Consider the following 12733-nt stretch of genomic DNA (forward strand, 5'->3'; position numbering starts at 1 on the left):
GCTGTGGCCAAAACTTCCAGAACTATGTTGAATAGTAGCAGTGAAAGTGGGCACCCCTGTCTTGTTCCTGACTTTAGGGGAAATGCTTTCAATTTTTCACCATTGAGGATAATGTTTGCTGTGGGTTTGTCATATATAGCTTTTAGTATGTTGAGGTATGTTCCTTCTATTCCTGCTTTCCGGAAAGTTTTTATTATAAATGGATGTTGAATTTTGTCAAAGGCCTTCTCTGCATCTATTGAGATAATCGTATGGCTTTTATTTTTCAATTTGTTAATGTGGTGAATTACATTGATTGATTTGTGGATATTGAAGAATCCTTGCATCCCTGGGATAAAGCCCACTTGGTCATGGTGTATGATCTTTTTAATGTGTTGTTGGATTCTGATTGCTAGAATTTTGTTGAGGATTTTTGCATCTATGTTCATCAGTGATATTGGCCTGTAGTTTTCTTTTTTTGTAGCATCTTTGTCAGGTTTTGGGATTAGGGTGATGGTGACCTCATAGAATGCGTTTGAAGTTTACCTTCCTCTGCAATTTTCTGAAAGAGTTTGAGTAGGATAGGTGTTAGCTCTTCTTGAAATTTTTGGTAGAATTCAGCTGTGAAGCCGTCTGGACCTGGGCTTTTGTTTGCTGGAAGATTTCTGATTACCGTTTCAATTTCCGTGCTTGTGATGGGTCCGTTAAGATTTTCTATTTCTTCCTGGTTCAGTTTTGGAAAGTTGTACTTTTCTAAGAATTTGTCCATTTCTTCCACGTTGTCCATTTTATTGGCATATAATTGCTGATAGTAGTCTCTTATGGTCCTTTGTATTTCTCCAAGGAGCAACATCTTTTAATTTCATGGCTGCAGTCAACATCCACATTGATTTTGGAGTCCAAGAAAATAAAATCTGCCACTGTTTCCATTTTTTCCCCATCTATTTGCCATGAAGTGATAGGACTGGATGCTATTATCTTAGCTTTTTGAAAGTTGAGTTTTAAGCCAGCTTTTTCACTCTCCTCTTTCACTCTCATCAGGAAGCTCATTAGTTCCTCTTTGCTTTCTGCCATTAGCGTGATATCATCTGCATATCTGAGGTTGTTGATGTTTCTTCTGGCAGTCTTGATTTCAGCATGAGATTTATCCAGCTCGGCATTTCTCATGATATACTCTGTATATAAGTTAAATAAGCAGGGTGAAAATATACAGCCTTCATGGACTCCTTGTCTCTACTTCAAACTAAAAGAAAAGTTTTGAAAAGAATGATATTTTCAAAAATTCCCTGCCTTTCTAGCATATTTTTCCAATTAAAATTGGTTTGTTTGGTATGGGATTTTCTGTTATTTTCTTATTAGTCTTATATTGCTTTAGAGATGAGTTTTAGAAGAATTGGCGTCTTCACAATCTTGAATCTTCTTATGCAAGAACATGGTATGTTTCTTTAGCCATTCCCATCTTACTATCAGTAGATATTTCCTTTTAAAAATTGCTTTCTCTCTCACATATATATACACGTGCACGCACACACACACATATATATATATTTGATTTGAGAAACTTTAAAGCAAACATCTGACTTATTATTACCTAACTTAAAAAAACTAGAACTTTTTTAGGAACATAGAATCATCTCACATACTCTCTCTGATCTCAGCCCCTTTGTTCCTTCAGAAGTATCCAGCATTCTGACTTTAGGATAGTCATTTTGTTGCTTTACAGTTTTGCTGCTGGGTAAGCATTTCTAAATGACAGTTTAGTTTTGCCTGCCTTTAAGCTTAAAATAAGTATAATCATGCTAGATATATTCTTTTGTATCTAACTTCCTTTGCCAAAAATGTGTCTATGTGATTTATCCATGATTGTTGCCTTTTTAGCAATATTTTTTCTGAATAAAGATCTTCCTATTATTTTTCAAACTTTCATTTTCAAACATTAAATTCAAACATTCAAACAATATTGATTTCCTGGAATAAATCCAACTTTGTCATGATATATTCTGTTTTTTTACATTTTTCTGGATTCCTTTTGAGGACTGGCCTATTTCTGGCTTACCTGTACTCCTCTGGAGTGGTTCTTTAGAGGTTCTCTCTGAAAGCCTGATTTTTTGTTTTGGTTTATTTTTATTTAATTTTTTTAAACCATGGCTCCTCCTCCTTGCTGCACTATGAGCTCCAGTTTTTGTCCCTCCAGCACTGAAAACTGAAAACAGCCCAGCTTCTCAACCTCTTAGTTCTGCTTAAAACTCCGCAAAGGCCTTCAAGGGGAAAATGGTGCCACATATCCTCTCTCTCTGAATTTTTATTCTCTGTAAGATCTTAGGTTCTCAAGTCCCTGCTGCCTTGGGAATTCTCTTATGCCTTCAAACAGATACTTTTTTTGTTCACCTTATCTGGTTATTCTCAGTGGGAAAGGTTGGTCTGCACAGGCTAGTCTGCCATAACCAGAACTAGAAATCAAGCAATGATGAAAATGGAAGTTTAAGACACTGTCAAAGTATAATGGTTTATTATCAGGGAATGGCTTATGATTTTAGTTATTTAATCAATAACTATGATTTATGTCCATGCCTCTGGGAACAACAAAGCTAGGACACACCACCTCAGATACCAAGAATGTCATTTAGTGTCCTGTGGGATGTGGAGGTGATCTGGCTGTGTCATCTGTCACTCAGGCCCATTCTGCTCCTCTCAAGGCTAGGTGACATCTCCTTTCTGCATAAACACTTTGTGTGTATCCCATTAGATACCTGCTCTTGGGTTACTCAGTTACCCGTGCCAGGAAACAAGGAGTTACCCTTGCTCAACATCTCTGCTTCTATACCTGCCATGTCCAACTGGTTGCCAAATATTGTCCATTATATTTCCCTATTGTTTCCATAATATGTTAATTCTTTTCCATCCCCTCTGCCTTTTTCATCCAATTATCCCAATTCTTTGTCTGAGTTACTGAAAAGACCTCTATTCTTACTCTCCAATTGAAACAAGGAATGCTCCTTCTAAAATACAGATCTGACCTAAGCTTTGCTGCAGTGCTTACAATCTAGTGATAGCTCTCTATAACCCATAAAATAAAATTGTAACATTATACCTATTCCCTCATACCCCTCCACCCCCCTTCAGCAAATAATGAAGGCAGGCACTGTGTGCTGTGGGATTCTCATAGACCTCTGCCCTCAAATAAAGACTGCCCCTTTCTAGCATATGACTGGAGCAAATGACAGCTTCTCTGGACCATGGTTATAGTAGTTCCTCCTCTACCATGAGAGGAAATTGAACCAGATTTCCAACTCCAGTGACTTTGTGATTCTGAATCATTGCTTTAAAGTGTGTCATGTATGCCTTTAGAAATGAAGCTTATTTTTATAGCTACGCTCATATCTAGGTTATAAATACTATGTAAAGAGTAATATCAAATATCCATCATGCAGTTCTTATGTAACAACAATTGATTTTATCTGCCTGGATTTGTGACTCAAATGGGAAACTAAATAATGAGTTAATTGAATTATTTTAATTGAAGTCCTCCACTGTGAAAGGCCCACAGAAGCCCCTTAGGATTAAGGTGTACTGCAAGCTGTTATCCTCGATATCCCTTCCTCTGGGCGGGCCTGGGGTGTGACAAATGATCTTATCTTCTGTTTCCATCTCTTGCCTCTTTGCCTACTCCCACCCTTGTATGCTAGGCTCTTCTCATACTCACATGCTTTCAGTTGCCTCAGCAGAAGTACCTTGTATCTCCTGCTTCCAGGTATTCTCATCAGATACTCTCTCTCTTTGAATGCTTCCCCAAGAATCTGTGCCTCTCTCTTGCTTGTTCTTGAGACTCTGGTTTACCTTGCCTCTTTTTACTGGCTTCTCTGTCTTATTCTGACCAGGGTGCCCATTTTCACCTTCCTGTTCTCATGGCACCCTCTGCAGACACCACCTCAGTCGCAGACGGCATCGTGATTATTTACTTATCCGTTCTTCTAAGTTCTAAATTCCTTGAGGATCAGGGCCATGGTACTTTCATTTTTAAAATTCTGAGGGCTGAGCACAGAACTTACTATATAATGGTTATTGAAAAAAAATGTATATTTAAATGAATGAATATATTTGTCACTGATAGCCAGTAGAGAAAGGCATTTCCCTTATCTGAATTTTAGAAAAATCTCTTTTATAGATTTGTCAAATGTCTCTGTTGGATGATCTGTTAATCTGTCTATCTATCTACTAGTGTGTGCCAGAATGATAGAAAGTTATGTTTGGATGCTTTTTAAGCTTGCTGAGAAGTATGTAAATTCTCAAACAAGTATAGCTTTTATCCAGTGTTAATACTTGGTTCTGGTCAGAAAATCTTGTCTTGATTTTGTCATCTTTCTTATTTTGTGCTGGCAAGAGCTGACAGCTATTTAAATGAGAATTAAAAATAGGACTCTGTGAAGTGCATGTTCCTTTTTTTGCTGCCAGGATATAACTGACCATAGAACTGGGCTTCTCTCTCTCTCTCTCAAAAAAAATTGCACAGGTTATGCTATCAAGTTGTAGATAAAAATCCATGATGAAAAAAATAACTCTTAAGATATATTCAGTGGTCCAAATACTTTTCATGAGTCCTAATAGAAAATATGCTTTTTTACCTCATTCTTGAAAGATATTCGAAGAATTTGAAGATTAAAGTGTAGCCATTATAGCTTGTGATTCATCCATGCTATGAACTGGCTTTGACTGCTGTGCTTCCCTTTCTTCATCATCATCATAAATGGAAGAACCTCAGATTGTGGGAAGTGGGAGCTGGGGTGCTGGAGAAAAAGGTAATTGCATTCAGAGAGGAAGCTGTGTGAAAAAGCCTTTGGCTTTGGGAAAGCAGATTCTTATTTATCGCTGGCAGTAACAGACTAGGGAGAAGGCAATGGCACCCCACTCCAGTGCTCTTGCCTGAAAAATCCCATGGGCGGAGGAGCCTGGTGGGCTGCATTCCATGGGGTCACGAAGAATCGGACATGACTGAGCGACTTCACTTTCACTTTTCATGCATTGGAGAAGGAAATGGCAACCCACTCCAGTGTTCTTGCCTGGAAAATCCCAGGGATGGGGGAGCCTGGTAGGCTGCCGTCTATGGGGTCGCACAGAGTCGGACACGACTGAAGCGACTTGGCGGCAGCAGCAGCAGCAACTGACTAGAGCAGGCCTGGCTTAAGACTGGAACCCAGGAATGGGCTCTAAGAACACTTTTACTAATACTAAAGATTTGCTGTGTAGTTATTCATTTGTTTGCTCCTTCATCAGTCATTCAGTTTTATAACAGTCTGTGTGACATCTATCATGCCACCTCAGAGCTGCTGGTCACCCTAAACTAACAATATGTCAGGAGAGTAGGAATAGAGTGAGTGGCTTGTTGAACCCAGAAGCAGGCCATGAATGCTTCAGTGATTCTAAAACACCCCATCCAATTCACTCATTCAGCAAACATTCACTGATATCTAAGAGCCCAGTGCTGATTTAAGCCTGCTCTGCAAAGATGAATGTGATACAGGAACTGCTGACTTGAGTTCCCTGTTTGGGGAACTAGGAACGAGGTAACCAGACCACTGAAAAAGCACTGAGGAGGGGGCATTAAGCCAGCTGAGGGGAATCACATGGCTTCCAGAGGAGATGACCGTTGAGCTGACTTTCACGAAGTTTGAGAGAGCAGTCACCAAGGAAAGAGATGAGACTTTTAGACTTAACCCATTTTGTTGCTGTCTCTTTAGGGAGCCCATGACTAACCATTCCTAACAGATTTATCAACCCTTTTATTTAACCTTCTCTTAGAATGAGGTTTGACTTGGCTTCCCAGGTAGCCCAGTGATAAAGAATCTGCCTGCTAATGCAGGAGACACAAGAGATACAGATTTGATTCCTGGGTTAGGAAGATCCCCTGGATGAGGAAATGGCAACACACTTCAGTATTCTTGCCTCAGAAATTCCATGGAGGAGCCTGGCCAGCTACAGTCCGTGGGGTCACAAAAGTGTTGGATACAGCCGAGCATGCAGAATGAGGTTTGACTAATTCTTTCTACAAGTAGTTCTCAGCAAATCTCCAGCTCAGGAAATTCTTCCTGTGTCTAATTTATATCCATGCCTTCCTGGGAATTCAAGTTCTCTCTTTGAGTTCTGACTTTTGTGGAAACCATGAGAAGGGTGTTGATGAGGAAGTTGAAACGTTTATGAATTTATCTCATATTGCCTCTGGAAGACAAAATATTCAGTGCTGCATGGAGGATTCACTGGTAAGGAGACAGCACAGTTTCCTTCTACTGTTTTTCTGCTTTATATCTCCCGTGAGATAGAGTCTGCAAAACGGTCATATTAACCAGTAGGTGGAGTACTTTATTAGAAATAGTAGAACCTAGTAGCTATGTATTAGTTTGTAGAGGGGAAATAACTTTAATAATTATGAAAAAATTTTAGAGTATTTTATGTTTATAGCTTTCTGTAAGAGAGCCTGGAAGGGAATTGGTAATCTTGATTAGATTTTGGGTAGTTTATTTTTGCTAGGACTTCTTATGAAATGACACACCATGTGACTAAATACTGCCTGTCAGATTTAAAGTTGTTTTGTATAGCTGTCCAATCCCTCTGTTGAATTATTGTTCTTCATGATGGGTCTAAGCTTTCTGTGGATATTAAAAGATAGGTGAATAATTTCAGTGTTTCTCCCCAGCTAAAGTAAAAATCCATGTAGTGGGGTGTCGAGGAAGAACTGCACACAGATTATAAGCTTCTCGAATGAGCTTTCTATTGTAACCAAGCAACTGTCACATTAGACTCCCGCTCGCCATCAGCTTACATTCCCTGAGAACTTAGGTCAGTGCCTAAAATAACCCTGCTAATTGTGAGGGGCACATGTGGACTGCAATTCCAGTTAGCAGTCTGGGAGCTGAGGGACTGAGGATTTGAAAGTGTAGTATAGTTAACAGTTCACAACACGCCTCTAAGCAGTAGGCCCAAAAGCCTCTAAGTGTTCAGGTATGGAAAGAAAGTTACGTATTGTGCTTTATCGTCTCGGTGTGTAAAGCTGGTTAGCCAGTGACAGCTGATTAAAGACCAGATCTACTTGAGTTACAAGATCTGGGCTTCCAGTGCCCTGCTTTCAACCTGTTGGTCAGTGATGGAGTAACTGACAGAAGCGGAGGGCTCGGCCGAGGGACATGAAACTTCCGCAGCCTGGGTAGGACCCACAGTACTTTGGCTCTCTTCTTGCAGTGCACTTCAGGTAGGCTGTTGTTTACATGGAATTCTCTGTAAGTTGGACAGAGGTCATAAAACTATTCAATTCCAGAGCTGGACAAGAGATCTCAAATGTCTCTTCTGCACACAGCGTGTCTGTATTGATGGGTACTTAATTTTACTCGCTTCCTTGATATTTTGCAAATAGAAGTCTTCATTTTCTCACTCAAGTACATGAAAATTCTAGGACCTAATGGAGACTGATGGAGTTAGAAAAAGTTCAGTTTGCATGGCACATGATGAAATGCCTCTTTAAAATTTACTTGCCTCTTTCCTGTTTTATTTCCCTTATTCTAGATCCAAAAGATCAGGGTTTTATATTTGTGAGAATCAATGGGAGAAAGTGTTGTTAATAGTTTTAATATATTTTAAAACCCTTAAGAGGGTCTAGGTTTTTATCTTTAAGATGAAAATCAACACTTCTGTCATCCAAATAATCTCAGCCTTCTGTTTGTTCCCTGTATCAGGGCAACTAATGTAAAATGCTGCAGTATTTGCTCTTCTTACTCCAGTGTTGACCTACAGTATAAAGTATCAAGTTTAATTTTGGCTTCCAAATATCTGGCATATAAAATAAGTATGAAAATGCTGGAAGGGACGCTTTGGAACTTCCGCCCAAGCAGGATAATCCAGAATTTATTCAGATTTATACATATACCTCATATCATATGACAGACATATTTCTGAAACATATGTGCAAGGAGGGTTCTGTAATTGGAATAATTTAACACATACTTCAACAGCTGATCACTTTTAAGGAGGTTCTATATAAAATGAATAAGAAGTTACAATTTAAACTATGATTAGGTGGTTCTATTTTGTGCATCAGAATCTTAAATTGAGATCACAAATGTTGCATAAACCTGGATAAATTTCTGAGAAGCAAAAACCATGTTTTCATTATCAAGGAACATTTAGGTATATGTATATGATCACATAAAAACTTTTGGGTATCCCTTGAAGAATGTCTGTGTGGTTTTGGATTTGGGGGATGACCTATTGGATATATTGGATATTAAATCATGACCTTGGTGGGTAAAGATTTTCTAGAGACAAGGAGTGTAGTCTGAGACTTAAACTAAAAAATAATAGTTGGAAAGAGTATTATCCTGCTTTTTGTGCATTATGTCTATTTAATAACCTTGCAAAAATGAAATCTTATTGCTCTTCTAACATTTGTGTCTATTTCAGTCTCAGGAATTATTAGCTTGAACAATATGCATTTGCCAATATTTGATAACTTTGGGCCTGTATAAATATCAGTTTTGTGTGGCTTATCCTAAGTGATTTTTGAACAGTAACTCATTTTAATGAAACTTTAGCCTTAAATCCCCAACAGTAATAGCAAGAGTGAAATATTTTCCCAAAATATGAGAGCCATATCATTAAAAGCATGATCATCAAGGTTACTTACATTCAGTATGTATGAATTCTTAGTTCCTTTGTCTTTCTAAAAGGACTTACTGTTTCTGCTGAGTGCTGCCTGTGATGTTTGTCAGACCTGGTGACAGAGAGTGTACATCCTCAATGGCTGAGAGCTGATATTAAGCAGTGTTTGGGATATCTTTGAAAAAATTCACCCTTGGTAGTTAGTCAATGGCCAAATGTATATTATAGTTTTAGGGTTTCTCTACATGTACTATCTCAGTACTCTTCTTTTTCTGACTTCCTATGATGCAATGTGAGATCATTGATTTGATACATTTCTTGTATAGGTGTTTAATGCTATAAATTTTCTCCTCAGTACTACTTTAGCTGCAGCATAAGAATTTTTATAGATTGTATATTTATTTTTATTTAAAAATACTTTCTAATTTATTTTCTGATTTCTTCTTTAATTCCTCAATTATTTAGAAGTATATTACTTATTTCCCAAATATTTGGGGGATTTTTCAGAGGTCCTTTTGTTATTGTTTTCAAGTATTCTAATTTAATTTCATTGTAGCCAAAGAGTATAATTTTTATGACTTGAGTCTTTTAAATTTTATTGAGACTTGTTTTATAATTATGATCTATTTTGGTAAACATTCCACAGACACTTGAAAAGAATTGTATTCTACTCTTAGTTGAGAAAGATTTATAAAATCAGTTAGGTCAAGTTGGTTGCTAATGTTGTTTAACTCTTCTCTATGTATGTATCAGTATTGGTTTTTTGTCTGTTTATTCTATCCATTATTGAGAGAGGGATATTGAAATATCCAGTTATAAATGTGAATTATTCCTTTCAGTTTTTGCTTTATGAATTTTGAAATGGTCTCATTAGATCCATTGACATTTAGGATCGTTTTATCCCCTGGGTGAACTTATCCCATTATCATTATGAAATGACTCTTTATCTTTAGTAATATTCTTTGCTCTGAAATTTACTTTTTCTGATATTCATATAGCGACCCTAGCTTTGTTTTTTAAATTTTGTTTATTTATTTACTTTTAGTTGCTTTGGGTCTTTGTTGCTGCATGTGGCCTTTCCCTACCTACAGAGAGTGAGGGCTACGCTCTAGTTGTGGCCCACAGGCTTCTCATTACAGTGTCTTCCCTCGTGCAACACGGGCTCTGGAGAGTGCGGGCTTCAGGAGTTGTGGCGCATAGGCTCAATCTGAAGCAACTAACGTGTGCTGGCACCTGCACTGGCAGGTGGATTCTTAATCATTGGACCACTAGGAAAGTACCCCAGCTTTGTTTTAAAGACTGTTCTCTTTTAGGGAGTTTCTATCTAAGGGATTTATGAAAAAAAAACTGTATAACTATTTATTAATATGTTGATTTTATTAATTATGAGTAGAATTCACTAACAACTTTCAGATGTCCTTCTACATTTCCATTTTTTACAGTAGCAGTGTTTCTACTGCTATCCCTCCTCCATTGTTATGTGATTGTCATTTTATAGTAAGTAGCCTTCTTTCTATATGATGCATAATATTCATATTTTTAACATGTAGCATGAAATGAACACTGGCCAATCAGAACTGATGTCAGCTCTAAGCGACAGGCATGGCCTTACTTATACATGCTGCCTGAATATCAGCCCTGAATATATAACAACTAATCACCACTTGCTTAGGTGCTGGAACCATTTTCCCAGTCATACAAATAGTCTACATTTTATAGATACTTTTTTTTTAAAAAAGAATATTTGTTTGAATCCTTAGAGCTACTCAATAATCAAGTTAACATGTATATCAGCATAGTAAGGCTTGACTTCTTTATATAAGGAAAATTCCATAAAGGAACTTATTTTTAAACTTTTATCTTAGATTTTAGCTGATGCTTCAGATAGCAAATATTTGTTTTTTAACTTACCAGTTATTTATTGATGCTCTCCCATATGTCCGCCTCATGTCCTTTGAGTTGGTGATGCTATCCAACCATGGACATGCGTTTGAGCAAACTCCAGGAGACAGTGAAGGACAGGGAAGCCTGGTGTGCTGCAGTCCATCGCGTCACAGAGAGTTGGACATGACAGAGCGACTGAACAACAACCACATATGTCAGCCACTGTGAACTTGAGGATGAATGACGCTCAGTGGTCCTTCCCCTTAAGAAGCCAGTGTAGTCAGGAAGAGAGACCTTTGCAGGTTCTAGCAGACCTAGACTGTGATGCAGCAGTGTGGGCAGGGGAGGGTCAGAATCTCTTAGGGCAGAAGAACTCAGGATAAATTAATTCACCTATTTCCAAAAAGATAACAACTATTTTATAATATGTATCCCATTTTCTTCTTCCAGAGATTTTTTTTCAACCATTTACCTTATAATCAGTATATCTTCAATGATTACTTTTTTTGTCTGTGTCTGGGTTTTTACTAATACTCTTCCTTTGCTTAGCTTTCCTGGTAGCTCAGTTGGTAAAGAATCTTCCTGAAATGCAGGAGACCTGAGTTCTTACCTGGGTCAGGAAGATCCCCTGAAGAAGGGAAGGGCTACTCACTCCAAGATTCTTGCTTAGAGAATTCCATGGATAGAGGATCCTGGCAGGCTACAGTCCATGGGGTTGCAGAGTCAGACACAATTGAGTGACTAACACAACAACAACATGGGCAATGCAGGAAGAAATTGGAGCTGCTGTTCAGCTCTGCCACAAGCTAGATGTTACCTAAAGGAAGTAACTATCACTGGAAACGCCACAGACTAGCGCTATCACTCCACAGCACCGCTGGGAAAGGAAGGTGTCTTCAGAACCCAGGGATGAGCTATCAGAATGCACCAACAGGACTGAAGTCAGAGCAACAAAATGAGTTGCTTTGTGTGTAGAGCCTTTTGCATACTGAAGATAGAGTTCAGAGAAAAGAAGCTTACAGCAGCTCAGGCCCCAGCTGGGATTTACAAACATCTCTGTTTCTTTCCATACAGTATATATAGCATCTGCCATTTGGCCATGGGAATAAATTAGCTTCAGTCACCATCTAGGCCAGGGCAGCCCCAAGACCCTGGGGTCAGAAGGTCAGGCTGCTTTGATTATATTACTGGCAAAGATGTTTAGAGGCTCTGAACTACCAAGTCAATAATAGTTGGTAGTTAAATAATTCTACATATCTTCCTCCCGTTTCTTTTTCTTGTCAAAACATTTTGGAAACTGTTAGGCAAACCCTGTTTGTAAATGAGGGAGATTTCTAAAGCTAGATGATGGGCACATGAGTGTTCATTTTATTATTATTCTTTATATGTAAATTATATATTCTATTTTTAGAAACTTTCTCATGATAGAAAACACACAGGATAGGAAAAAATCTTTTAGACTTAATGTTATATGAAAAATCAAGATGAGAGAATATACACTGTATGATTACATTTATATAGAAATCAGAAACAGGAAAAACTAAACTATTTAGGTGCCCATACTAATTAGGTAAAATGATAAAAAAAAAAGAAGCAAGAGGTGATTGACATAAAGTAATAAATCACCTCTAGACAGGATATATGAGGAGCATCTTGGCTGTTAGCAATATTCAATTTTTTCAGCACAATGATAGTTATAAAAGTATTCACTTCACGATTATTGGTTAAAATTTAAATTTATTAATTATAAATTTTTTATATATGCAAGCTGTATTTCACAATATGAAAGTTTAAAACACTTAAGAAAATATTAGTTCAACAAAAGGAGAGAGAAAGAGAGAAGGAATTTTCATTCTTACTCACTCATTTAGGACTGTCATTCTGTATACAATTAAGAAGCTACCCCTTGCTTCAGCTTTTAGATGATGTTTGATTTTGATCTTACGCAGTCAGATCTGTCTACATTATAAAGTGACCTGTTCAGAAGATGAATGTGGTAGATAATGCAAAGCATTAATATTGATGCTTACAATAAAATTAGACAATACTTTTTGATACAATAGTAGTAATATTAAATATATCACTGTTAATATAGTTCATGAAGTTTGAGATACTACTATTTGTTTACTATTATTTTTCATTATTTAATATTATCACTTATTTATTATCAAACTAAAATGCATTGAGTATTATAGATTTCAAATGTTTAAATTTTTTAAGCATTAGT

General features: G+C 37.4%; 1 protein-coding gene across 1 annotated transcript in view; it reads left to right on the plus strand.

Annotated features, from left to right (window-relative positions):
* Positions 1-12733, plus strand: part of AKAP6 (A-kinase anchoring protein 6) — a 503112-nt gene that overhangs the window by 169014 nt on the left and 321365 nt on the right. The gene's annotated exons all lie outside the window — the stretch shown is intronic.

This window comes from Capra hircus, chromosome 21 (assembly GCF_001704415.2).
Source record: "Capra hircus breed San Clemente chromosome 21, ASM170441v1, whole genome shotgun sequence".
Taxonomy (NCBI): domain Eukaryota; kingdom Metazoa; phylum Chordata; class Mammalia; order Artiodactyla; family Bovidae; genus Capra; species Capra hircus.